This window comes from Bombina bombina, chromosome 2, assembly GCF_027579735.1.
Source record: "Bombina bombina isolate aBomBom1 chromosome 2, aBomBom1.pri, whole genome shotgun sequence".
Classification (NCBI taxonomy): domain Eukaryota; kingdom Metazoa; phylum Chordata; class Amphibia; order Anura; family Bombinatoridae; genus Bombina; species Bombina bombina.
Genome location: NC_069500.1, coordinates 864,244,968 through 864,269,401, shown reverse-complemented (window position 1 = coordinate 864,269,401; position 24,434 = coordinate 864,244,968). Strand labels below are relative to the sequence as shown.

General features: G+C 41.2%; 21 non-coding genes and 2 pseudogenes across 21 annotated transcripts; all 23 read left to right on the top strand.

The window, feature by feature from the left end:
• Window positions 1-224: 224 nt before the first annotated feature.
• Window positions 225-343, top strand: LOC128650493 (5S ribosomal RNA). The gene has a single exon (XR_008400790.1). It is a non-coding gene; the product is annotated as a 5S ribosomal RNA (ribosomal RNA).
• Window positions 344-762: 419 nt separating this feature from the next.
• On the top strand, window positions 763-882 carry LOC128650774 (5S ribosomal RNA). Its single transcript, XR_008401031.1, has one exon. It is a non-coding gene; the product is annotated as a 5S ribosomal RNA (ribosomal RNA).
• Window positions 883-1,301: 419 nt separating this feature from the next.
• On the top strand, window positions 1,302-1,420 carry LOC128650492 (5S ribosomal RNA). The gene has a single exon (XR_008400789.1). It is a non-coding gene; the product is annotated as a 5S ribosomal RNA (ribosomal RNA).
• A 419-nt stretch (window positions 1,421-1,839) lies between these two features.
• LOC128650491 (5S ribosomal RNA) lies at window positions 1,840-1,958 on the top strand. The gene has a single exon (XR_008400788.1). It is a non-coding gene; the product is annotated as a 5S ribosomal RNA (ribosomal RNA).
• A 423-nt stretch (window positions 1,959-2,381) lies between these two features.
• Window positions 2,382-2,500, top strand: LOC128650490 (5S ribosomal RNA). The gene has a single exon (XR_008400787.1). It is a non-coding gene; the product is annotated as a 5S ribosomal RNA (ribosomal RNA).
• A 420-nt stretch (window positions 2,501-2,920) lies between these two features.
• Window positions 2,921-3,039, top strand: LOC128650476 (5S ribosomal RNA). Its single transcript, XR_008400775.1, has one exon. It is a non-coding gene; the product is annotated as a 5S ribosomal RNA (ribosomal RNA).
• A 419-nt stretch (window positions 3,040-3,458) lies between these two features.
• Window positions 3,459-3,577, top strand: LOC128650489 (5S ribosomal RNA). Its single transcript, XR_008400786.1, has one exon. It is a non-coding gene; the product is annotated as a 5S ribosomal RNA (ribosomal RNA).
• Window positions 3,578-3,996: 419 nt separating this feature from the next.
• Window positions 3,997-4,115, top strand: LOC128650486 (5S ribosomal RNA). Its single transcript, XR_008400784.1, has one exon. It is a non-coding gene; the product is annotated as a 5S ribosomal RNA (ribosomal RNA).
• Window positions 4,116-4,534: 419 nt separating this feature from the next.
• Window positions 4,535-4,653, top strand: LOC128650480 (5S ribosomal RNA). The gene has a single exon (XR_008400779.1). It is a non-coding gene; the product is annotated as a 5S ribosomal RNA (ribosomal RNA).
• Window positions 4,654-10,939: 6,286 nt separating this feature from the next.
• LOC128650474 (5S ribosomal RNA) lies at window positions 10,940-11,058 on the top strand. The gene has a single exon (XR_008400773.1). It is a non-coding gene; the product is annotated as a 5S ribosomal RNA (ribosomal RNA).
• A 424-nt stretch (window positions 11,059-11,482) lies between these two features.
• LOC128650473 (5S ribosomal RNA) lies at window positions 11,483-11,601 on the top strand. The gene has a single exon (XR_008400772.1). It is a non-coding gene; the product is annotated as a 5S ribosomal RNA (ribosomal RNA).
• A 419-nt stretch (window positions 11,602-12,020) lies between these two features.
• Window positions 12,021-12,139, top strand: LOC128650472 (5S ribosomal RNA). Its single transcript, XR_008400771.1, has one exon. It is a non-coding gene; the product is annotated as a 5S ribosomal RNA (ribosomal RNA).
• Window positions 12,140-12,559: 420 nt separating this feature from the next.
• LOC128650471 (5S ribosomal RNA) lies at window positions 12,560-12,678 on the top strand. Its single transcript, XR_008400770.1, has one exon. It is a non-coding gene; the product is annotated as a 5S ribosomal RNA (ribosomal RNA).
• Window positions 12,679-13,098: 420 nt separating this feature from the next.
• On the top strand, window positions 13,099-13,217 carry LOC128650469 (5S ribosomal RNA). The gene has a single exon (XR_008400769.1). It is a non-coding gene; the product is annotated as a 5S ribosomal RNA (ribosomal RNA).
• Window positions 13,218-13,636: 419 nt separating this feature from the next.
• On the top strand, window positions 13,637-13,755 carry LOC128650485 (5S ribosomal RNA). Its single transcript, XR_008400783.1, has one exon. It is a non-coding gene; the product is annotated as a 5S ribosomal RNA (ribosomal RNA).
• A 420-nt stretch (window positions 13,756-14,175) lies between these two features.
• On the top strand, window positions 14,176-14,294 carry LOC128651151 (5S ribosomal RNA). The gene has a single exon (XR_008401086.1). It is a non-coding gene; the product is annotated as a 5S ribosomal RNA (ribosomal RNA).
• A 475-nt stretch (window positions 14,295-14,769) lies between these two features.
• LOC128651150 (5S ribosomal RNA) lies at window positions 14,770-14,888 on the top strand. Its single transcript, XR_008401085.1, has one exon. It is a non-coding gene; the product is annotated as a 5S ribosomal RNA (ribosomal RNA).
• A 419-nt stretch (window positions 14,889-15,307) lies between these two features.
• On the top strand, window positions 15,308-15,426 carry LOC128650479 (5S ribosomal RNA). Its single transcript, XR_008400778.1, has one exon. It is a non-coding gene; the product is annotated as a 5S ribosomal RNA (ribosomal RNA).
• Window positions 15,427-15,846: 420 nt separating this feature from the next.
• LOC128651149 (5S ribosomal RNA) lies at window positions 15,847-15,965 on the top strand. Its single transcript, XR_008401084.1, has one exon. It is a non-coding gene; the product is annotated as a 5S ribosomal RNA (ribosomal RNA).
• Window positions 15,966-16,384: 419 nt separating this feature from the next.
• On the top strand, window positions 16,385-16,503 carry LOC128650484 (5S ribosomal RNA). Its single transcript, XR_008400782.1, has one exon. It is a non-coding gene; the product is annotated as a 5S ribosomal RNA (ribosomal RNA).
• A 1,075-nt stretch (window positions 16,504-17,578) lies between these two features.
• LOC128651016 (uncharacterized) lies at window positions 17,579-17,697 on the top strand (annotated as a pseudogene).
• A 477-nt stretch (window positions 17,698-18,174) lies between these two features.
• On the top strand, window positions 18,175-18,293 carry LOC128650896 (uncharacterized; annotated as a pseudogene).
• Window positions 18,294-23,053: 4,760 nt separating this feature from the next.
• LOC128650601 (U5 spliceosomal RNA) lies at window positions 23,054-23,169 on the top strand. The gene has a single exon (XR_008400881.1). It is a non-coding gene; the product is annotated as a U5 spliceosomal RNA (small nuclear RNA).
• The last annotated feature ends 1,265 nt before the right edge of the window (window positions 23,170-24,434 follow it).

The following is a 24,434-nucleotide window of genomic DNA, read 5'->3' as shown; positions in this document are numbered from 1 at the left end:
ATAAAGACAGACAGGCAGGCAGGCAGACAGACAGAGAGGCAGGTAAACCTTATCCGTATATACTTTTTGTCATGGGTCAGCGAGTTATTCTGGGCCTGTACTGGCATTTTTTATTTAGTAATTTGCGGTCAAAATTGTAACCCCATTTTATCTCTTCCATTGTTTACAAAGCTGTGAATGAAGGCAGGAGCAAGCTTAATTCGCGCTCGGTGCAAGCAGCAAATACCTACCGCCATACTACTCTGAATGCACCCGATCCCGTCTGATCTCGGAAGTTAAGCAGGGTCAGGCTCGGTCAGTACCTGGATGGGGGACCGCCTTGGAACACCGGGTGCGGTAGGCTTTTTTCTTTGATTTTTCAAAGCAACTATGCATGCGTAATATCTCCTGAAAGTGGCGATATTCATTGAAACAACTGTATCTTGCATTTCTAAAAAACACATAAATTTGAAATGAAGATAATTATCTTTAGTAAAGACAACTGTATCTTGCATTTCTTAAAAAATACATGAATTTGAAATGAAGATAATTATCTTTAATAAAGACAGACAGGCAGGCAGGCAGACAGACAGAGACGCAGGTAAACCTTATCCGTATATACTTTTTGTCATGGGTCAGCGAGTTATTCTGGGCCTGTACTTGCATTTTTTATTTAGTAATTTGCGGTCAAAATTGTAACCCCATTTTATCTCTTCCATTGTTTACAAAGCTGTGAATGAAGGCAGGAGCAAGCTTAATTCGCGCTCGGTGCAAGCAGCAAATACCTACCGCCATACTACTCTGAATGCACCCGATCCCGTCTGATCTCGGAAGTTAAGCAGGGTCAGGCTCGGTCAGTACCTGGATGGGGGACCAGCCTTGGAACACCGGGTGCGGTAGGCTTTTTTCTTTGATTTTTCAAAGCAACTATGCATGCGTAATATCTCCTGAAAGTGGCGATATTCATTGAAACAACTGTATCTTGCATTTCTAAAAAACACATAAATTTGAAATGAAGATAATTATCTTTAGTAAAGACAACTGTATCTTGCATTTCTTAAAAAATACATGAATTTGAAATGAAGATAATTATCTTTAATAAAGACAGACAGACAGGCAGGCAGACAGACAGAGAGGCAGGTAAACCTTATCCGTATATACTTTTTGTCATGGGTCAGCGAGTTATTCTGGGCCTGTACTGGCATTTTTTATTTAGTAATTTGCGGTCAAAATTGTAACCCCATTTTATCTCTTCCATTGTTTACAAAGCTGTGAATGAAGGCATGAGCAAGCTTAATTCGCGCTCGGTGCAAGCAGCAAATACCTACCGCCATACTACTCTGAATGCACCCGATCCCGTCTGATCTCGGAAGTTAAGCAGGGTCAGGCTCGGTCAGTACCTGGATGGGGGACCGCCTTGGAACACCGGGTGCGGTAGGCTTTTTTCTTTGATTTTTCAAAGCAACTATGCATGCGTAATATCTCCTGAAAGTGGCGATATTCATTGAAACAACTGTATCTTGCATTTCTAAAAAACACATAAATTTGAAATGAAGATAATTATCTTTAGTAAACACAACTGTATCTTGCATTTCCTATAAAACACATGAATTTGAAATGAAGATAATTATCTTTAATAAAGACAGACAGGCAGGCAGGCAGACAGACAGAGAGGCAGGTAAACCTTATCCGTATATACTTTTTGTCATGGGTCAGCGAGTTATTCTGGGCCTGTACTGGCATTTTTTATTTAGTAATTTGCGGTCAAAATTGTAACCCCATTTTATCTCTTCCATTGTTTACAAAGCTGTGAATGAAGGCATGAGCAAGCTTAATTCGCGCTGGGTGCAAGCAGCAAATACCTACCGCCATACTACTCTGAATGCACCCGATCCCGTCTGATCTCGGAAGTTAAGCAGGGTCAGGCTCGGTCAGTACCTGGATGGGGGACCGCCTTGGAACACCGGGTGCGGTAGGCTTTTTTCTTTGATTTTTCAAAGCAACTATGCATGCGTAATATCTCCTGAAAGTGGCGATATTCATTGAAACAACTGTATCTTGCATTTCTAAAAAACACATAAATTTGAAATGAAGATAATTATCTTTAGTAAAGACAACTGTTTCTTGCATTTCCTATAAAACACATGAATTTGAAATGAAGATAATTATCTTTAATAAAGACAGACAGACAGCCAGGCAGGCAGACAGACAGAGAGGCAGGTAAACCTTATCCGTATATACTTTTTGTCATGGGTCAGCGAGTTATTCTGGGCCTGTACTGGCATTTTTTATTTAGTAATTTGCGGTCAAAATTGTAACCCCATTTTATCTCTTCCATTGTTTACAAAACTGTGAATGAAGGCAGGAGCAAGCTTAATTCGCGCTCGGTGCAAGCAGCAAATACCTACCGCCATACTACTCTGAATGCACCCGATCCCGTCTGATCTCGGAAGTTAAGCAGGGTCAGGCTCGGTCAGTACCTGGATGGGGGACCGCCTTGGAACACCGGGTGCGGTAGGCTTTTTTCTTTGATTTTTCAAAGCAACTATGCATGCGTAATATCTCCTGAAAGTGGCGATATTCATTGAAACAACTGTATCTTGCATTTCTAAAAAACACATAAATTTGAAATGAAGATAATTATCTTTAGTAAAGACAACTGTATCTTGCATTTCTTAAAAAATACATGAATTTGAAATGAAGATAATTATCTTTAATAAAGACAGACAGGCAGGCAGGCAGACAGACAGAGACGCAGGTAAACCTTATCCGTATATACTTTTTGTCATGGGTCAGCGAGTTATTCTGGGCCTGTACTGGCATTTTTTATTTAGTAATTTGCGGTCAAAATTGTAACCCCATTTTATCTCTTCCATTGTTTACAAAGCTGTAAAATGAAGGCATGAGCAAGCTTAATCCGCGCTGGGTGCAAGCAGCAAATACCTACCGCCATACTACTCTGAATGCACCCGATCCCGTCTGATCTCGGAAGTTAAGCAGGGTCAGGCTTGGTCAGTACCTGGATGGGGGACCACCTTGGAACACCGGGTGCGGTAGGCTTTTTTCTTTGATTTTTCAAAGCAACTATGCATGCGTAATATCTCCTGAAAGTGGCGATATTCATTGAAACAACTGTATCTTGCATTTCTAAAAAACACATAAATTTGAAATGAAGATAATTATCTTTAGTAAAGACAACTGTATCTTGCATTTCTTAAAAAATACATGAATTTGAAATGAAGATAATTATCTTTAATAAAGACAGACAGGCAGGCAGGCAGACAGACAGAGAGGCAGGTAAACCTTATCCGTATATACTTTTTGTCATGGGTCAGCGAGTTATTCTGGGCCTGTACTGGCATTTTTTATTTAGTAATTTGCGGTCAAAATTGTAACCCCATTTTATCTCTTCCATTGTTTACAAAACTGTGAATGAAGGCAGGAGCAAGCTTAATTCGCGCTCGGTGCAAGCAGCAAATACCTACCGCCATACTACTCTGAATGCACCCGATCCCGTCTGATCTCGGAAGTTAAGCAGGGTCAGGCTCGGTCAGTACCTGGATGGGGGACCGCCTTGGAACACCGGGTGCGGTAGGCTTTTTTCTTTGATTTTTCAAAGCAACTATGCATGCGTAATATCTCCTGAAAGTGGCGATATTCATTGAAACAACTGTATCTTGCATTTCTAAAAAACACATAAATTTGAAATGAAGATAATTATCTTTAGTAAAGACAACTGTATCTTGCATTTCTTAAAAAATACATGAATTTGAAATGAAGATAATTATCTTTAATAAAGACAGACAGGCAGGCAGGCAGACAGACAGAGACGCAGGTAAACCTTATCCGTATATACTTTTTGTCATGGGTCAGCGAGTTATTCTGGGCCTGTACTGGCATTTTTTATTTAGTAATTTGCGGTCAAAATTGTAACCCCATTTTATCTCTTCCATTGTTTACAAAGCTGTGAATGAAGGCATGAGCAAGCTTAATTCGCGCTCGGTGCAAGCAGCAAATACCTACCGCCATACTACTCTGAATGCACCCGATCCCGTCTGATCTCGGAAGTTAAGCAGGGTCAGGCTCGGTCAGTACCTGGATGGGGGACCGCCTTGGAACACCGGGTGCGGTAGGCTTTTTTCTTTGATTTTTCAAAGCAACTATGCATGCGTAATATCTCCTGAAAGTGGCGATATTCATTGAAACAACTGTATCTTGCATTTCTAAAAAACACATAAATTTGAAATGAAGATAATTATCTTTAGTAAACACAACTGTATCTTGCATTTCTTAAAAAATACATGAATTTGAAATGAAGATAATTATCTTTAATAAAGACAGACAGACAGGCAGGCAGACAGACAGAGACGCAGGTAAACCTTATCCGTATATACTTTTTGTCATGGGTCAGCGAGTTATTCTGGGCCTGTACTGGCATTTTTTATTTAGTAATTTGCGGTCAAAATTGTAACCCCATTTTATCTCTTCCATTGTTTACAAAGCTGTGAATGAAGGCATGAGCAAGCTTAATTCGCGCTCGGTGCAAGCAGCAAATACCTACCGCCATACTACTCTGAATGCACCCGATCCCGTCTGATCTCGGAAGTTAAGCAGGGTCAGGCTCGGTCAGTACCTGGATGGGGGACCACCTTGGAACACCGGGTGCGGTAGGCTTTTTTCTTTGATTTTTCAAAGCAACTATGCATGCGTAATATCTCCTGAAAGTGGCGATATTCATTGAAACAACTGTATCTTGCATTTCTAAAAAACACATAAATTTGAAATGAAGATAATTATCTTTAGTAAAGACAACTGTATCTTGCATTTCTTAAAAAATACATGAATTTGAAATGAAGATAATTATCTTTAATAAAGACAGACAGGCAGGCAGACAGACAGAGAGGCAGGTAAACCTTATCCGTATATACTTTTTGTCATGGGTCAGCGAGTTATTCTGGGCCTGTACTGGCATTTTTTATTTAGTAATTTGCGGTCAAATTTGTAACCCCATTTCTTCTGTTATGTGTGATCAGTCCACGGGTCATCATTACTTCTGGGATATAACTCCTCCCCAACAGGAAATGCAAGAGGATTCACCCAGCAGAGCTGCATATAGCTCCTCCCCTCTACGTCAGTCCCAGTCATTCTCTTGCACCCAACGACTAGATAGGATGTGTGAGAGGACTATGGTGATTATACTTAGTTTTTATGACTTCAATCAAAAGTTTGTTATTTTACAATAGCACCGGAGCGTGTTATTACTTCTCTGGCAGAGTTTGAGGAAGAATCTGACAGAGTTTTTTTACTATGATTTTAACCGGAGTAGTTAAGATCATATTGCTGTTCTCGGCCATCTGAGGGAGGTAAAGGCTTCAGATCAGGGGACAGCGGGCAGATGAATCTGCATTGAGGTATGTAGCAGTTTTTATTTTCTGAATGGAATTGATGAGAAAATCCTGCCATACCGTTAAAATGACATGTATGTATACACTTCAGTATTCTGGGGATGGTATTTCACCGGAACTACTCTGTTAAAGGTCACTAATCCTTTTAATAACTATTTATCATGTTAAACGTTTTTGCTGGAATGTAGAATCGTTTACATTGCTGAGGTACTGTGTGAATAAATATTTGGGCATTATTTTCCACTTGGCAGTTTTTTTGCTTTAATTGTGACAGTTTCGTTTCTCTTCACTGCTGTGTGGGAGAGGGAGGGGCCGTTTTTGGCGCTCTTTGCTACGCATCAAAAAATTCCAGTCAGTTACTTTTATTTTTCCTGCATGATCCGGTTCATCTCTGACAGATCTCAGGGGTCTTCAAACTTCTTTGAAGGGAGGTAAATTCTCTCAGCAGAGCTGTGAGAATTCTTATAGTGACTGTGAATAAAAACGTTGCTTTGTATTTTTTATGTCAAATTTAATTATTGTTATTTTACTAATGGGAACAAACCTTTGCTAAAAGTTGTGTTGTTTTAAAGTTTGATGCTATAACTGTTTTTCAGTTCATTATTTCAACTGTCATTTAATCGTTAGTACCTCTTTGAGGCACAGTACGTTTTTTGCTAAAAAAGATTATAACCAAGTTGTAAGTTTTTTGCTAGTGTGTTAAACATGTCTGACTCAGAGGAAGATATCTGTGTCATTTGTTCCAATGCCAAGGTGGAGCCCAATAGAAATTTATGTACTAACTGTATTGATGCTACTTTAAATAAAAGTCAATCTGTACAATGTGAACAAATTTCACCAAACAGCGAGGGGAGAGTTATGCCGACTAACTCGCCTCACGCGACAGTACCTGCATCTCCCGCCCGGGAGGTGCGTGATATTTTGGCGCCTAGTACATCTGGGCGGCCATTACAGATAACATTACAAGATATGGCTACTGTTATGACTGAAGTTTTGTCTAAATTACCAGAACTAAGAGGCAAGCGTGATCACTCTGGGGTGAGAACAGAGTGCGCTGACAATGCTAGGGCCATGTCTGATACTGCGTCACAGCTCGCAGAGCATGAGGACGGAGAGCTTCATTCTGTGGGTGACGGTTCTGATCCAAACAGATTGGACTCAGATATTTCAAATTTTAAATTTAAATTGGAGAACCTCCGTGTATTACTAGGGGAGGTCTTAGCAGCTCTCAACGATTGTAACACCGTTGCAATACCAGAGAAACTGTGTAGGTTGGATAAATACTTTGCGGTACCGGCGAGTACTGACGTTTTTCCTATACCTAAGAGACTAACTGAAATTGTTACTAAGGAGTGGGATAGACCCGGTGTGCCGTTCTCACCCCCTCCAATATTTAGAAAGATGTTTCCAATAGACGCCACCACTCGGGACTTATGGCAAACGGTCCCCAAGGTGGAGGGAGCAGTTTCTACTTTAGCTAAGCGTACCACTATCCCGGTGGAGGATAGCTGTGCTTTCTCAGATCCAATGGATAAAAAATTAGAGGGTTACCTTAAGAAAATGTTTGTTCAACAAGGTTTTATATTACAACCCCTTGCATGTATCGCGCCGATTACGGCTGCGGCAGCATTTTGGATTGAGTCGCTTGAAGAGAACCTTAGTTCATCTACGCTAGACGACATTACGGACAGGCTTAGAGTCCTTAAACTAGCTAATTCTTTCATTTCGGAGGCCGTAGTACATTTAACCAAACTTACGGCTAAGAACTCAGGATTCGCCATACAGGCACGTAGGGCGCTGTGGCTAAAATCCTGGTCAGCTGATGTTACTTCTAAGTCCAAATTACTTAATATACCTTTCAAGGGGCAGTCTTTATTTGGGCCCGGTTTGAAAGAAATTATCGCTGACATTACAGGAGGTAAGGGCCACGCCCTACCTCAAGACAAAGCCAAAGCTAAGGCTAGACAGGCTAATTTTCGTCCCTTTCGGAACTTTCAAAACAGGAGCAGCATCAACCTCCACTGCACCAAAACAGGAAGGAGCTGTTGCTCGTTACAGGCAAGGCTGGAAGCCTAACCAGTCCTGGAACAAGAGCAAGCAGGCCAGGAAACCTGCTGCTGCCCCAAAGACAGCATGAACCGAGAGCCCCCGATCCGGGACCGGATCTAGTGGGGGGCAGACTCTCTCTCTTCGCCCAGGCCTGGGCAAGAGATGTTCAGGATCCCTGGGCACTAGAGATCATATCTCAGGGATACCTTCTAGACTTCAAATTATCTCCCCCAAGAGGGAGATTTCATCTGTCAAGGTTGTCAACAAACCAGATAAAGAAAGAAGCGTTTCTACGCTGCGTACAAGATCTGTTATTAATGGGAGTGATCCATCCGGTTCCGCGGTCGGAACAAGGACAAGGGTTCTACTCAAACCTGTTTGTGGTTCCCAAAAAAGAGGGAACTTTCAGGCCAATCTTAGATTTAAAGACTCTAAACAAATTCCTAAGAGTTCCATCGTTCAAAATGGAAACTATTCGGACAATCTTACCCATGATCCAAGAGGGTCAGTACATGACCACAGTGGATTTAAAGGATGCTTACCTTCACATACCGATCCACAAAGATCATCACCGGTATCTAAGGTTTGCCTTCTTAGACAGGCACTACCAGTTTGTAGCTCTTCCATTCGGATTGGCTACGGCTCCAAGAATCTTCACAAAGGTTCTGGGTGCCCTTCTAGCGGTACTAAGACCGCGAGGGATTTCGGTAGCTCCGTACCTAGACGACATTCTAATACAAGCTTCAAGCTTTCAAACTGCCAAGTCTCATACAGAGTTAGTTCTGGCATTTCTAAGGTCGCATGGATGGAAAGTGAACGAAAAGAAGAGTTCTCTCTTTCCTCTCACAAGAGTTCCATTCTTGGGGACTCTTATAGATTCTGTAGAAATGAAGATTTACCTGACAGAAGACAGGTTAACAAAGCTTCAAAATGCATGCCGCGTCCTTCATTCCATTCAACACCCGTCAGTAGCTCAATGCATGGAGGTGATCGGCTTAATGGTAGCGGCAATGGACATAGTACCTTTTGCACGCCTACACCTCAGACCGCTGCAATTATGCATGCTAAGTCAGTGGAATGGGGATTACTCAGATTTGTCCCCTACTCTGAATCTGAATCAAGAGACCAGAAATTCTCTTCTATGGTGGCTTTATCGGCCACACCTGTCCAGGGGGATGCCATTCAGCAGGCCAGACTGGACAATTGTAACAACAGACGCCAGCCTACTAGGTTGGGGCGCTGTCTGGAATTCTCTGAAGGCTCAGGGACTATGGAATCAGGAGGAGAGTCTCCTTCCAATAAACATTCTGGAATTGAGAGCAGTTCTCAATGCCCTTCTGGCTTGGCCCCAGTTAACAACTCGGGGGTTCATCAGGTTTCAGTCGGACAACATCACGACTGTAGCTTACATCAACCATCAGGGAGGGACAAGAAGCTCCCTAGCAATGATGGAAGTATCAAAGATAATTCGCTGGGCAGAGTCTCACTCTTGCCACCTGTCAGCAATCCACATCCCGGGAGTGGAGAACTGGGAGGCGGATTTCTTGAGTCGCCAGACTTTTCATCCGGGGGAGTGGGAACTTCATCCGGAGGTCTTTGCCCAAATACTTCGACGTTGGGGCAAACCAGAGATAGATCTCATGGCGTCTCGCCAGAACGCCAAACTTCCTCGCTACGGGTCCAGATCCAGGGATCCGGGAGCAGTTCTGATAGATGCTTTGACAGCACCTTGGAACTTCAGGATGGCTTATGTGTTTCCACCCTTCCCGCTGCTTCCTCGATTGATTGCCAAAATCAAACAGGAGAGAGCATCAGTAATTCTAATAGCACCTGCATGGCCACGCAGGACTTGGTATGCAGATCTAGTGGACATGTCATCCTGTCCGCCTTGGTCTCTACCTCTAAGACAGGACCTTCTGATACAGGGTCCATTCAAACATCAAAATCTAACTTCTCTGAAGCTGACTGCTTGGAAATTGAACGCTTGATTTTATCAAAACGTGGTTTTTCTGAGTCGGTTATTGATACCCTGATTCAGGCTAGGAAGCCTGTTACCAGAAGGATTTACCATAAAATATGGCGGAAATACCTATACTGGTGCGAATCCAAAGGTTACTCCTGGAGTAAGGTTAGGATCGCTAGGATATTGTCTTTTCTACAAGAAGGTTTAGAAAAGGGTTTATCAGCTAGTTCATTAAAGGGACAGATTTCAGCTCTGTCCATCTTGTTACACAGACGTCTGTCAGAAAATCCAGACGTCCAGTCCTTTTGTCAGGCTTTAGCTAGGATCAAGCCTGTGTTTAAAGCTGTTGCTCCACCATGGAGTTTAAACTTAGTTCTTAACGTTTTACAGGGTGTTCCGTTTGAACCCCTTCATTCCATTGATATAAAGATGTTATCTTGGAAAGTTCTGTTTTTAATGGCTATTTCCTCGGCTCGAAGAGTCTCTGAGTTATCAGCCTTACATTGTGATTCCCCTTATCTGATTTTTCACTCAGACAAGGTAGTTCTGCGTACTAAACCTGGGTTCTTACCTAAGGTAGTCACTAACAGGAACATCAATCAAGAGATTGTTGTCCCATCCTTGTGTCCAAATCCTTCTTCAAAGAAGGAACGTCTTTTACACAATCTGGATGTAGTTCGTGCCCTCAAGTTCTACTTGCAGGCAACTAAAGATTTTCGCCAAACTTCTTCCTTGTTTGTCGTTTACTCTGGACAGAGGAGAGGTCAAAAAGCTTCTGCTACCTCTCTCTCTTTTTGGCTTCGTAGCATAATACGTTTAGCCTATGAGACTGCTGGACAGCAGCCTCCTGAAAGAATTACAGCTCACTCCACTAGAGCTGTGGCTTCCACTTGGGCCTTTAAGAATGAGGCCTCTGTTGAACAGATTTGCAAGGCTGCAACTTGGTCTTCGCTTCATACTTTTTCCAAATTTTACAAATTTGACACTTTTGCTTCTTCGGAGGCTATTTTTGGGAGAAAGGTTCTTCAGGCAGTGGTTCCTTCTGTATAATGAGCCTGCCTATCCCTCCCGTCATCCGTGTACTTTTGCTTTGGTATTGGTATCCCAGAAGTAATGATGACCCGTGGACTGATCACACATAACAGAAGAAAACATAATTTATGCTTACCTGATAAATTCCTTTCTTCTGTTGTGTGATCAGTCCACGGCCCGCCCTGTTTTAAGGCAGGTAAATATCTTTTAAATTATACTCCAGTCACCACTTCACCCTTGGTTACTCCTTTCTCGTTGATTCTTGGTCGAATGACTGGGACTGACGTAGAGGGGAGGAGCTATATGCAGCTCTGCTGGGTGAATCCTCTTGCATTTCCTGTTGGGGAGGAGTTATATCCCAGAAGTAATGATGACCCGTGGACTGATCACACAACAGAAGAAAGGAATTTATCAGGTAAGCATAAATTATGTTTTTATCTCTTCCATTGTTTACAAAGCTGTGAATGAAGGCATGAGCAAGCTTAATTCGCGCTCGGTGCAAGCAGCAAATACCTACCGCCATACTACTCTGAATGCACCCGATCCCGTCTGATCTCGGAAGTTAAGCAGGGTCAGGCTTGGTCAGTACCTGGATGGGGGACCACCTTGGAACACCGGGTGCGGTAGGCTTTTTTCTTTGATTTTTCAAAGCAACTATGCATGCGTAATATCTCCTGAAAGTGGCGATATTCATTGAAACAACTGTATCTTGCATTTCTAAAAAACACATAAATTTGAAATGAAGATAATTATCTTTAGTAAAGACAACTGTATCTTGCATTTCTTAAAAAATACATGAATTTGAAATGAAGATAATTATCTTTAATAAAGACAGACAGGCAGGCAGGCAGGCAGACAGACAGAGACGCAGGTAAACCTTATCCGTATATACTTTTTGTCATGGGTCAGCGAGTTATTCTGGGCCTGTACTGGCATTTTTTATTTAGTAATTTGCGGTCAAAATTGTAACCCCATTTTATCTCTTCCATTGTTTACAAAGCTGTAAATGAAGGCATGAGCAAGCTTAATCCGCGCTCGGGTGCAAGCAGCAAATACCTACCGCCATACTACTCTGAATGCACCCGATCCCGTCTGATCTCGGAAGTTAAGCAGGGTCAGGCTTGGTCAGTACCTGGATGGGGGACCACCTTGGAACACCGGGTGCGGTAGGCTTTTTTCTTTGATTTTTCAAAGCAACTATGCATGCGTAATATCTCCTGAAAGTGGCGATATTCATTGAAACAACTGTATCTTGCATTTCTAAAAAACACATAAATTTGAAATGAAGATAATTATCTTTAGTAAACACAACTGTTTCTTGCATTTCCTATAAAACACATGAATTTGAAATGAAGATAATTATCTTTAATAAAGACAGACAGGCAGGCAGGCAGACAGACAGAGACGCAGGTAAACCTTATCCGTATATACTTTTTGTCATGGGTTAGCGAGTTATTCTGGGCCTGTACTTGCATTTTTTATTTAGTAATTTGCGGTCAAAATTGTAACCCCATTTTATCTCTTCCATTGTTTACAAAGCTGTGAATGAAGGCAGGAGCAAGCTTAATTCGCGCTCGGTGCAAGCAGCAAATACCTACCGCCATACTACTCTGAATGCACCCGATCCCGTCTGATCTCGGAAGTTAAGCAGGGTCAGGCTTGGTCAGTACCTGGATGGGGGACCACCTTGGAACACCGGGTGCGGTAGGCTTTTTTCTTTGATTTTTCAAAGCAACTATGCATGCGTAATATCTCCTGAAAGTGGCGATATTCATTGAAACAACTGTATCTTGCATTTCTAAAAAACACATAAATTTGAAATGAAGATAATTATCTTTAGTAAAGACAACTGTATCTTGCATTTCTTAAAAAATACATGAATTTGAAATGAAGATAATTATCTTTAATAAAGACAGACAGGCAGGCAGGCAGACAGACAGAGACGCAGGTAAACCTTATCCGTATATACTTTTTGTCATGGGTCAGCGAGTTATTCTGGGCCTGTACTGGCATTTTTTATTTAGTAATTTGCGGTCAAAATTGTAACCCCATTTTATCTCTTCCATTGTTTACAAAGCTGTAAAATGAAGGCATGAGCAAGCTTAATCCGCGCTGGGTGCAAGCAGCAAATACCTACCGCCATACTACTCTGAATGCACCCGATCCCGTCTGATCTCGGAAGTTAAGCAGGGTCAGGCTTGGTCAGTACCTGGATGGGGGACCACCTTGGAACACCGGGTGCGGTAGGCTTTTTTCTTTGATTTTTCAAAGCAACTATGCATGCGTAATATCTCCTGAAAGTGGCGATATTCATTGAAACAACTGTATCTTGCATTTCTAAAAAACACATAAATTTGAAATGAAGATAATTATCTTTAGTAAACACAACTGTATCTTGCATTTCCTATAAAAATACATGAATTTGAAATGAAGATAATTATCTTTAATAAAGACAGACAGGCAGGCAGGCAGACAGACAGAGAGGCAGGTAAACCTTATCCGTATATACTTTTTGTCATGGGTTAGCGAGTTATTCTGGGCCTGTACTTGCATTTTTTATTTAGTAATTTGCGGTCAAAATTGTAACCCCATTTTATCTCTTCCATTGTTTACAAAGCTGTGAATGAAGGCAGGAGCAAGCTTAATTCGCGCTCGGTGCAAGCAGCAAATACCTACCGCCATACTACTCTGAATGCACCCGATCCCGTCTGATCTCGGAAGTTAAGCAGGGTCAGGCTTGGTCAGTACCTGGATGGGGGACCACCTTGGAACACCGGGTGCGGTAGGCTTTTTTCTTTGATTTTTCAAAGCAACTATGCATGCGTAATATCTCCTGAAAGTGGCGATATTCATTGAAACAACTGTATCTTGCATTTCTAAAAAACACATAAATTTGAAATGAAGATAATTATCTTTAGTAAAGACAACTGTATCTTGCATTTCTTAAAAAATACATGAATTTGAAATGAAGATAATTATCTTTAATAAAGACAGACAGGCAGGCAGGCAGACAGACAGAGACGCAGGTAAACCTTATCCGTATATACTTTTTGTCATGGGTCAGCGAGTTATTCTGGGCCTGTACTGGCATTTTTTATTTAGTAATTTGCGGTCAAAATTGTAACCCCATTTTATCTCTTCCATTGTTTACAAAGCTGTGAATGAAGGCATGAGCAAGCTTAATTCGCGCTCGGTGCAAGCAGCAAATACCTACCGCCATACTACTCTGAATGCACCCGATCCCGTCTGATCTCGGAAGTTAAGCAGGGTCAGGCTCGGTCAGTACCTGGATGGGGGACCGCCTTGGAACACCGGGTGCGGTAGGCTTTTTTCTTTGATTTTTCAAAGCAACTATGCATGCGTAATATCTCCTGAAAGTGGCGATATTCATTGAAACAACTGTATCTTGCATTTCTAAAAAACACATAAATTTGAAATGAAGATAATTATCTTTAGTAAAGACAACTGTATCTTGCATTTCTTAAAAAATACATGAATTTGAAATGAAGATAATTATCTTTAATAAAGACAGACAGGCAGGCAGGCAGACAGACAGAGACGCAGGTAAACCTTATCCGTATATACTTTTTGTCATGGGTCAGCGAGTTATTCTGGGCCTGTACTGGCATTTTTTATTTAGTAATTTGCGGTCAAAATTGTAACCCCATTTTATCTCTTCCATTGTTTACAAAGCTGTAAAATGAAGGCATGAGCAAGCTTAATCCGCGCTGGGTGCAAGCAGCAAATACCTACCGCCATACTACTCTGAATGCACCCGATCCCGTCTGATCTCGGAAGTTAAGCAGGGTCAGGCTTGGTCAGTACCTGGATGGGGGACCACCTTGGAACACCGGGTGCGGTAGGCTTTTTTCTTTGATTTTTCAAAGCAACTATGCATGCGTAATATCTCCTGAAAGTGGCGATATTCATTGAAACAACTGTATCTTGCATTTCTAAAAAACACATAAATTTGAAATGAAGATAATTATCTTTAGTAAACACAACTGTTTCTTGCATTTCCTATAAAACATCATGAATTTGAAATGAAGATAATTATCTTTAATAAAGACAGACAGACAGCAGGCAGGCAGACAGACAGAGAGGCAGGTAAACCTTATCCGTATATACTTTTTGTCATGGGTTAGCGAGTTATTCTGGGCCTGTACTTGCATTTTTTATTTAGTAATTTGCGGTCAAAATTGTAACCCCATTTTATCTCTTCCATTGTTTACAAAGCTGTGAATGAAGGCAGGAGCAAGCTTAATTCGCGCTCGGTGCAAGCAGCAAATACCTACTGAAGGCATGAGCAAGCTTAATCCGCGCTGGGTGCAAGCAGCAAATACCTACCGCCATACTACTCTGAATGCACCCGATCCCGTCTGATCTCGGAAGTTAAGCAGGGTCAGGCTTGGTCAGTACCTGGATGGGGGACCACCTTGGAACACCGGGTGCGGTAGGCTTTTTTCTTTGATTTTTCAAAGCAACTATGCATGCGTCATATCTCCTGAAAGTGGCGATATTCATTGAAAGAACTGTATCTTGCATTTCTAAAAAACAAATAAATTTGAAATGAAGATAATTATCTTTAGTAAAGACAACTGTATCTTGCATTTCCTAAAAAACACATGAATTTGAAATGAAGATAATTATCTTTAATAAAGACAGACAGGCAGGCAGGCAGACAGACAGAGAGGCAGGTAAACCTTATCCGTATATACTTTTTGTCATGGGTTAGCGAGTTATTCTGGGCCTGTACTTGCATTTTTTATTTAGTAATTTGCGGTCAAAATTGTAACCCCATTTTATCTCTTCCATTGTTTACAAAGCTGTGAATGAAGGCAGGAGCAAGCTTAATTCGCGCTCGGTGCAAGCAGCAAATACCTACCGCCATACTACTCTGAATGCACCCGATCCCGTCTGATCTCGGAAGTTAAGCAGGGTCAGGCTTGGTCAGTACCTGGATGGGGGACCGCCTTGGAACACCGGGTGCGGTAGGCTTTTTTCTTTGATTTTTCAAAGCAACTATGCATGCGTAATATCTCCTGAAAGTGGCGATATTCATTGAAACAACTGTATCTTGCATTTCTAAAAAACACATAAATTTGAAATGAAGATAATTATCTTTAGTAAAGACAACTGTATCTTGCATTTCTTAAAAAATACATGAATTTGAAATGAAGATAATTATCTTTAATAAAGACAGACAGGCAGGCAGGCAGACAGACAGAGACGCAGGTAAACCTTATCCGTATATACTTTTTGTCATGGGTCAGCGAGTTATTCTGGGCCTGTACTGGCATTTTTTATTTAGTAATTTGCGGTCAAAATTGTAACCCCATTTTATCTCTTCCATTGTTTACAAAGCTGTAAAATGAAGGCATGAGCAAGCTTAATCCGCGCTGGGTGCAAGCAGCAAATACCTACCGCCATACTACTCTGAATGCACCCGATCCCGTCTGATCTCGGAAGTTAAGCAGGGTCAGGCTTGGTCAGTACCTGGATGGGGGACCACCTTGGAACACCGGGTGCGGTAGGCTTTTTTCTTTGATTTTTCAAAGCAACTATGCATGCGTAATATCTCCTGAAAGTGGCGATATTCATTGAAACAACTGTATCTTGCATTTCTAAAAAACACATAAATTTGAAATGAAGATAATTATCTTTAGTAAACACAACTGTATCTTGCATTTCCTATAAAACACATGAATTTGAAATGAAGATAATTATCTTTAATAAAGACAGACAGGCAGGCAGGCAGACAGACAGAGACGCAGGTAAACCTTATCCGTATATACTTTTTGTCATGGGTTAGCGAGTTATTCTGGGCCTGTACTTGCATTTTTTATTTAGTAATTTGCGGTCAAAATTGTAACCCCATTTTATCTCTTCCATTGTTTACAAAGCTGTGAATGAAGGCAGGAGCAAGCTTAATTCGCGCTCGGTGCAAGCAGCAAATACCTACCGCCATACTACTCTGAATGCACCCGATCCCGTCTGATCTCGGAAGTTAAGCAGGGTCAGGCTCGGTCAGTACCTGGATGGGGGACCGCCTTGGAACACCGGGTGCGGTAGGCTTTTTTCTTTGATTTTTCAAAGCAACTATGCATGCGTAATATCTCCTGAAAGTGGCGATATTCATTGAAACAACTGTATCTTGCATTTCTAAAAAACACAGGAATTTGAAATGAAGATAATTATCTTTAATAAATACAGACAGCCAGGCAGGCAGACAGACAGAGAGTCAGGTAAACCTTATCCGTATATACTTTTTGTCATGGGTCAGCGAGTTATTCTGGGCCTGTACTGGCATTTATTATTTCTTAATTTGCGGTCAAAATTGTAACCCCATATATACTGTTATATTTTACAAATATATACATATATTTTTCAGCCCCTTATTTTCTATATATATTTCTATATAGATCTAACGCTCTAGCGATACTTAAACTATGATTGTGGGAAGTCGACCTTATAGCCCATATCTTACCAAGTCGTAGCTAAATGCTATACTCAACTAAAATATGTGTACTGTATGGTAAATACTATGTTTCAGTAACTTGAGAGCTGTTGATGTTTCTTTTTTCAACATTTATTATAACTGTAACTTTAACATAATTTTGACATAGCCCAACCTGGTTTTACTTATATTGAGTATTCTTGATGTGACCATAAATAGCCCCCCCCCCCCACGCTCTTATAGCCTACTGGTTAGGCTTAGGGACACAGATCCCATACGACACCCATCTCAACGCATTCACTACTAGTATGTAATTGATATACCCCCCTCTACCCTTTAAAATGAGGTGTTGTTTCCATAGGCTTTATTACTGAATTTTTTTTTCAATTAGACTGAAATGTGCTTGCCTTTTTCTTTTTTGTTCATATATTTGGCTGTTGTTAGATGATTCCATACGCATGAGAGATATGTCTACTTAATTGAGCATAAACTGTTATATTTTTGTTTTGCAACACATTTTATGTATATTTCTCAAATGTCATAGATTGTTTGTATGCCTTATATGCAAACCTCAATAAAAATACTTTAAAAAAAAATAAAAAATTGTAACCCCATTTTATCTCTTCCACTGTTTACAAAGCTGTGAATGAAGGCATGAGCAAGCTTAATTCGCGCTGGGTGCAAGCAGCAAATACCTACTGCCACACTACTCTCAATGCACCCGATCCCATTTGATCTCGGAAGTTAAGCAGGTTCAGGCTCGTTCAGTACCTGGAAGGGGGTCCGCCTTGGAACACCGGCTGCAGTAGGCTTTTTTCTTTGATTTTTCAAAGCAACTATGCATGCGTAATATCTCCTGAAAGTGGCGATATTCATTGAAACAACTGTATCTTGCATTTCCTAAAAAACACATGAATTTGAAATGAAGATAATTATCTTTAGTAAAGACAACTGTATTTTTCATTTCTAAAAAACACATAAATTTGAAATGAAGAGAATTATCTTTAGTAAAGACAACTGTATTTTGCATTTCCTAAAAAACACATGAATTTGAAATGAAGATAATTATCTTTAATAAAGACAGCCAGGCAGGCAGACAGAGAGGCAGGTAAACCTTATCCGTATATACTTTTTGTCATGGGTCAGCGAGTTATTCTGGGCCTGTAGTGGCATTTTTATTTAGTAATTTGCGGTCAAAATTGTAACCCCATTTTATCTCTTCCATTGTTTACAAAGCTGTGGATGAAGGCATGAGCAAGCTTAATTCGCGCTGGGTGCAAGTAGAAAATACCTACCGCCATACTACCCTGAATGCACCCGATCCCGTCTGATCTAGGAAGTTAAGCAGGGTCAGGCTCGGTCAGTAACTGGATGGGGGACCGCCTTGGAACACCGGGTGCAGTAGGCTTTTTTCTTTGATTTTTCAAAGCAACTATGCATGCGTAATATCTCCTGAAAGTGGCGATATTCATTGAAACAACTGTATCTTGCATTTCCTAAAAAACACATGAATTTGAAATGAAGATAATTATCTTTAGTAAAGACAACTGTATCTTGCATTTCCTAAAAAACACATGAATTTGAAATGAAGATAATTATCTTTAATAAAGACAGACAGACAACCAGGCAGGCAGGCAGACAGACAGAGAGGCAGGTAAACCTTATCTGTATATACTTTTTGTCATGGGTCAGCAACCATTTTTTATTTATTAATTTGCGGTCAAAATTGTAACCCCATTTTATCTCTTCCATTGTTTACAAAGCTGTGAATGAAGGCATGAGCAACCTTAATTTGCTCTGGGTGCAAGCAGCAAATACCTACCGCCACACTACTCTGAATGCACCCAATCCTCTCTGATCTCAGAAGTTAAGCAGGGCCAGGCCCAGTCAGTATCCTTATGGGAGACCGCCTCAGAATACCGGGTGCAGTAGGTTTTTTTTCTTTGATTTTTTTTTTAAAGCAACTATGCATGCGTAATATCTCCTGAAAGTGGCGATATTCATTGAAACAACTGTATCTTGCAATTCCTAAAAAACACGGGGGGAGTGGCTAAGAGGCGGCCATGATCAGCCGCATTTCATGAAGCTCCTTGGAATACTCTTTTGGATTATAAATTTCCTTGGGATATAGCTTTTGTTTTCATCTACTCTTATAGTAATCTATTACTGCTCAGTCTGTAGCATTGAAATTCTCTGTTTTTCCCACTACTTAGCACCCAGTGGCTGAACTAGCCTATTATGATCTTAGGCCGTCATCTCTAGTGGGAGCCTACAACAGCATACATTGACCATCTATTTTGTATAGTTGTCTCTCTGAGCTCCAGGATCGTACTATACAGCTGTTATTCACCTGAGGACTGTGGCCCTAACAGGATTATAGCACCCAGCACACTTTACGGAATAACCGCATGTATCAGTAGACGGCCTATAAACTTTTATTCTGCTATACCATCAAACCCCCCCCCCCCGGTAAGCCGGGTTCTATTGGCCTAAGTGATTGTTGGCTTTTGACGGCAAGATGGAGGAGTTTAATCTCACAGCACTAGCCTTACTCCGAGACCTAGACCGCAAGATGGACTTACAGTTTGAGGATCTTAGGGCTTGTATTGGAGAGGCCTGTATGGAAGATGGCGTCCGGATGTCCCTCTCACCTAAGTCTGCTCCCTCCATAACACCGGAGATACACTCTACATCAGTTTTGACACTGCACCATAGCTCCGGAGAGCCTCAGATGACCCAGAGATCAGTGGTGGCCGATGGCTCAGAAGGAAGCCCAGATATATTCTACTTAGGAGTCTCACATGCTCAGACGGAGACACGGCGCCGACTGCAGTCGCTGGGGCATGACCGAGAGCGATCTACACCTGGAGAGCATGTGCCGAGCTTCCAGCCACCTACTTTGAGATCGAATAACAACCAGAAATTTACCCCTCCACCCTCGGTGGCCTGTTCCGGGGATGCGGCCGGCTCCTGGATAGGTCACTGGGGACTCTTCCATTCTCAATTTGCAATGGAGCGATTACATGAACGGGTCACGATCCGGACATTTGCCCCTTCAAGACAACTCTATACAAGGGGCTTCTATGACCTAACACTGGTTCCGGACATATACTTCTACACAGTGGGGGTCCTTTCACGCAACGGAGTGGACTTTAGCAGAGCCGGTATTGGATAGACACAAAAACCTGTTTTTTATTTCTCTCTTATTTTTTATTTTCTTTTTGATAGGGAAATGCATATGGGGTCTGTAATCTGGTGTGTACTGTGTGTGGACCCTACTAATGAATATACCTTTCCTCTCATTTAACATCCAGCCAATAGTTGAATTTGGTGTGTCTTACATGCAGCATTCATGTCCTATTATTATACCTCTTTGCATAGCCAGTTTTTTTCATTTCTTTTTTTTCAGTTCACAATCATATAGTAATACTAAACATAGCTCCCTAACACATAATTCAGACTTAACCTTTTCTATTTATAGCCCTTTAGTAGACATAGCATTTCCCACATATTTAGAGATGAGATGATGGAAAGTTCTGACCTTAGCTGGCTCACCCATACTACCCATATACCCAAGCTCTTACTGTAAAAAGCATACAATACCGCCTAAGATGTCCCACACGCACCTACTTTAGGATTCTAGATATATACTAGTTGCCTGTCTTTGGAACTAAATTTAGTTTATCTCACTTCATATTTGTCTAAGTTATACGCTTATATGTACTAATGTCAAGTAACCCCCCCTATTTGCCCCTGATCTTATATGCCCTAATATTATTTAATGCCTCCCATCTGTCCTTGATAGTATATAGCCTAATATTATTTAACACCCTCCATTTGTCCTTGATCTTATATACCCTAATATGGACTGACACCCTCCATCCACCATACATCTCAGTTCAATGACCGCCCCTCTTCTAAGAAATAGGAGATTGTCTTTAATGTTCTAACCTATTGGTCTTCTCTTTATAGTTACCCATTACTCTCACGAATAGGCATTTCTTTTACTTTTATTATTGTTCATATATATATTTTAACTCGCAATGGATAGACACTCCATCCTGCTTATTTTATGAAGCAATATCTTGCTAGCAACTCTGGCCTCAGTCCCCCTCCCTACCCTCATATTCGAGCAGCTCTTGACTGCTGATCCCCTCCCCACATAACTAGGCCCAAAAGTGGCCATTCCATATTCTAATTTTCTCCTCTAGATTATTTCACTCCTCATGGGTCCAAGAGTGATCCCTCATTTTAAAAGAGGAAGCAAACATAAGGAAAAAATTAAAAAACTGAGGTTTAAAATACTCCTCCACAACACTCTATGCTCCGCTATTTTTATCTGCTGTTACATGTTAACTCTATTCCCATGTGGGCACATATGATCTATTGCCATTGTTCCTTGAGTGATGTGAAGTTTCATTCTTGTGGTTTTTTTATTGTTACATGTTTAACCTCAATAAAAAAATGATTAATAAAAAAAAAAAAAAAAAAACACATCAATTTGAAATAAAGATAATTATCTTTTGTAAAGACAGGCAGCCATGCAGGTAGGCAGACAGACAGAGAAGCAGGTAATCCTTATCCGTGTATACATTTCTTTTTAAAGACACGATGAGTCCACGGATCATCATCCTTACTTGTGGGATATTCACCTCCTGGTCAGCAGGAGGAGGCAAAGAGCACCACAGCAGAGCTGCTATATATAGCTCCTCCCCTCCCACTCCAGTCATTCTCTTTGCCTATGTTATTGATAGGAAGAGGTAAAATGAGGAGTTAGAATAGATTCTTCAATCAAGAGTTTATTATTTTTAAAGTAATGCCAGAGAGTGCTGCTTTGTTCTAGGGTGTAGCCGTAGTCCATATCAGTCTCTACAGGAGAGCTTTTGGTGGCTTTAAAACAATGGGAGCTTGTGGGACATAATACTCACTGCGCCTCCCATGCTCAGTACTTTTTGTTTCCACAGGACAATGTGAGGGGGAGGACCTCGCAAGCTGGGTGGGCTGCCTTACTGCCGGGCAGACTCCTATGGTAAGTGCTATCATTTTATTTTCTGGTTATTATCTTGCTATACAGGATTGTCATGAGGAATAAATGATGTTGCATGTCCCTGCTTCAGCATGAAAGTATTATACAGGGCGTTGTTACATGTCTCTGCCTCCAACGGCTTATATTAATAGAAAACTAACAGCCGACAGGCAGGTTTATTCTGCTTTCAGCATAAATAGTGTTATTCATATTACTACATGTCCTCACTTTCAAAGGCTTATTTTAATAAAACTAACAGCCGGCAGGGAGGTTTCTTTTACTTTAGCGTGACAGTGTTATACATGTTACTGCATGTCCTTGCTCCCAAAGGCTTATATTAATAAAACTAACAGCCGACAGGGAGGTTTATTTTTTTTCAGCATGCAATGTGTTAAACAAGTTGCTACATGTCCTGGCTCCCAACGGCTTATATTAACAAAGCTAACAGCCGTCAGGGAGGTTTATTTTCTTAAGCATGGAATGTGTTATACATGTCTTGCTCCCTACGGCTTATTTTATCCAGATGGCAGCCAACAAGGAGATTTACTTGATGTTGCATGGCCTTTCAACGTTCCCAACGGCTTGTATTACATTGCAAGCTGACTGGGGGGGGTTATTTATTTTTCATAAGTGTCCATGAGGTTCTCCCGACGGCTCCATTTGTCACAAATTAGCAGCCCGGGAGATTTAACTTGATGTGCCCACGATGGGCGGAGCTAAGATACGCGCCATTGTTTGAGCGCCTTTTGAACAAATTACTTGAATGGACGCCAGATGCCTTCTCTGTTGTGTTACAGCATATAGTAGAGAGGCTTTGCGCACTTTATGTGGAAGTGTTTTTCAGTGAACTGGATGCCTTCTCTGCTGCGTTAGGCATATACCAGAGGAGCTTAGCAGGCACACGTATGTACAAGGGTTTATACTGATCCGGATGCATGTTATCGGTCAGTGCCCCATCCGGTTACAGGCAGACTCCTCTAGGCTTAGTTGAAGTCTGGGGATTCTGTGTTATACATCAAATAAAGCAGTACATTTATCATTTGATGACACAGTACCATACATTTTATTATCTACATGGTGATGATAGATGGTTTTAGTGTACCTTCACCATTTTAGTTAATGTGCCATTTAAAGTCTCAGTAATACTCCGGTTTCTCTTCAGATTAAATACATCTTTTGCCTTTTACTAAAGATGACCGTGGAGAGGAACAACCATGAGTTTTCATCAATTTTGTGAGGCTCTGCTTTTCATAGTGCTAAAACATAAAAAGCGAATAAGGATGTTAAACACATGTTATGTCTTGATACTAATGTGGAATTTTAAAGGATTTTTCTGTTCCCCATATATTAAGAGAAATCTTTTTCAGAGACAACATTGCCTCAGGTGCTGCATTTAGCATTCTGGCAATGTGCTATATTTTACACAGTCGTCTCCTCAAGTGTCTTTTCAAACTTATCCATGCTGCAGGGAGAGCGCAAGGGGAAAACTAATCATTCAGTGAGGTTTTCTATCACTGTGGTTACTATTTCAGAGGTACCCTCCCAGATGCCTTAGGAAGGCGATACTCCTGTAACATCTGAGTGTGTGATTTCAGGTTTTCAGACCGTTTGGGAGGATGGATGGTTTGATTCCTCCCAGCTGATCCTGAGGTAGTTTTCTTCTGGTTAAGCTAGTTCACCCCTGACTATTACTAGGGTTTTTTAGCTACTCTGGAACGACATTTTGGTCATGGTCAATTTCATGTGGTGCACGGATTGAGTTTTCCAACGTTACCTAGAAATGAAAGTGAATGAGTATACTTTTTTTAACCTACATTTCCTATATTGTCTGAGAAGTTCCCTTAGCGGACTTCTCAGGGAGTCCTGGCATCTCTAGGTGGAAGGATCAAATTTCCAAGCTAGCCAGAAGACCTACTATCCCAATAGAGGATAGTTGTTCCTTTCAGGATTCCATGGTTTCTTAGGTAGGGGGTTTGCTCAAGAGGGCATCCTAGATTGATATTGCTACCTTTGGAGACAGCATGATAGTTTCTTTGATGTCTGGTTCTATTTGGACAGACACTTTTCTCAAAGAATTCCAGAATATCTGGATCCAGATAGATGAAAAGAGTATTTTCTCTAAGTAGGAGACCTATCCTACCTGAGAGTGATACCTTTAGTTCAGATTCAGGAACAATGTCTGAGGTTTATTCTATTTGTTTTGTGGTTCTCAAGATATAGAGAACCTTCAGACTATTTTTAGATGTTAGGAGTCTAACTGTACCTTCCTTTTTATGGAAGCTATTCGCTCCATTTTCCTTGATCCAAGAGGGGCAATTTATGAAAAGATTGTAAGGATGCGTATTTGCATGTTCCCATTCACAGGGATCATCACATGTCCCTAAGGTTTATTGTCTAGACAGACTTTTTCAGTTTGGTCTTTTCATCACTACCATAATTTTCTCAGAGTTTCTGGTTTAATTATGGGTGGTGTTTCGGTTCTGGAGCATTACACTGGCACGCTTTCTGGGCGTCGTCCTGGTC